Source organism: Notothenia coriiceps, unplaced genomic scaffold, assembly GCF_000735185.1.
Source record: "Notothenia coriiceps isolate Sejong01 unplaced genomic scaffold, NC01 NC01_scaffold00024668, whole genome shotgun sequence".
Classification (NCBI taxonomy): Eukaryota; Metazoa; Chordata; class Actinopteri; order Perciformes; family Nototheniidae; genus Notothenia; species Notothenia coriiceps.
Genome location: NW_011357369.1, coordinates 5,037,001 through 5,039,084, shown reverse-complemented (window position 1 = coordinate 5,039,084; position 2,084 = coordinate 5,037,001).

Here is a 2,084-nt window from a genome sequence, read left to right as displayed (position 1 = left end):
GTGTAGATGAAGGTGTGTGTGTGTGTGTGTGTGTGTGTGTGTGTAGATGAAGGTGTGTGTGTGTGTGTGTGTGTGTAGATGAAGGTGTGTGTGTGTGTGAGTGTAGATGAAGTTGTGTGTGTGTGTGTGTGTAGATGAAGGTGTGTGTGTGTGTGTGTGTGTGTGTGTAGATGAAGGTGTGTGTGTGTGTGTGTGTGTGTGTGTGTGTGTATGTATGTGTATGTGTATGTGTATGTGTGTGTGTGTGTGTAGATGAAGGTGTGTGTGTAGATGAAGGTGTGTGTGTAGATGAAGGTGTGTGTGTGTATGTGTATGTGTATGTGTGTGTGTGTGTGTGTGTGTGTGTGTGTGTGTGTGTGTGTGTGTGTGTGTGTGTGTGTGTGTTGTGTGTGTGTGTGTGTGTGTGTGTGTGTGTGTGTGTGTGTGTGTGTGTGTGTGTGTATGTGTATGTGTGTGTGTGTGTTATTGAGAAAAAGATCGGTAGATAGTGTGACTATCTATCTAGCCATGTTATGTAAAATTACTACGTTTGAAAGAGCAGAACTTCTCACATAGTCAGGTTTCTTTTGACCTTTAGAATCCGCATTGATCATAGAAACTAAACGTGATGGACGTAAGTACGAACCTGATATTGGCGGTTGTCCAACTTTGAGAATTTGTGTATTTTAACTCTTTGTAAAGTGGTTGACTGTTGGTACGCCACAGTAAAATCTTTGTAAGTGGTTGGACTGATATTTGTACGGCGTTGCTAATGACGTTCGAGACGTAATTTCTTTGCGACGTTTAATCTTTTGGTGCTAATTCACCTCTCGCGTCACCGTTGAAAATATTAGGGACTTTGTAGCTGTCTAGTGAGCCTAGGGAAATCAGAGGGGCAACGTTTACACAAACTTCGAAGAACTAGAAAAAATAAAGATCGCAAAACATAAACGTACACAAAGCAAATGCGTCGCATCGAAAATATTCTAACGAACAACGTGACAAAGCAGCTTCAACCATTATTTGTAAACATAATCTTACCAACGTGCAGCAACAGTTCAACGCACTTTCTACAAGGAATTAAACGAAACACCAGAGTAACAGAACAAAAGTGTAAACGTAACAAACATTTTCGACGTACACCGTTAAAGAGTGATTCACTCTTATATAAAACCAAGCAAAATTGCACAAAACAGGAAAGACCGAGGCAGAATAAATAAGACTAGAACTAAAGTGAGTTTGTTGATTAATTAGGTCTACGTACTCTCCTTTACCTTATGACTTAGATCCCATATGTCCCCTAATTGACCGGTATATTTCTAAATAAAGTTACACACTTACTCCGTAGATGACTAACACATCTTATCAGTTATGATAGAAATCTGAACAAAAAACCTCCCAATAATTCTTCTTCTTAATTTTGTTTGAACTTCTGACTAAGCATAAATGTGTAACAAGCCCACAAATGTGTTTTTTTCGTGTTTATCCTGGATAATAATGTATAAGTAATAAATATTAGATTAAACTCTTATCCAAGTCTCGCTCCCCCAGAACACGGAATACCTGGACTGCTACGCCCTCACAACCCAAGCCACGCGAACAGTTCCGGTGGAGCCGTCACGAGACCCTCACAATCATTGATCCCCGACTGGACAAGACCACGCGGCACCCAATAGAGAAAGCAGGCGATAGAGAATTAGAGGTTTGAAGTTTAAAGAATCCACGTACTTGGATTACTAGTGTGTCAAAAACGGTACTTTCGAACATGTTAATGTTGTATTGTAAGGTATGTATCTATATGTAAAACTTTACATAACAACACAAGATTTATGTAACATTGTTTCGGTCTTATTTTCCATTTTTGTTACATGAAAAAAAATTGAGTACTGGTTTTTTATAATTTATCATTTTTAATTTATGATGTGGTTGGAGAAAAGAAAGTACTTTCGGGCATTTTTGTATTTATTTTTTTCCGTCGTTGTACTTGGTAATATCCCACTTAATAACTAGTAATACTTCACTTATGAAGTCTTTATTATATACTTTGGTAGGTGTAATTTTTGACTTTCTATCTACACTACCCAGAACCAACGTACAGGCCTAGG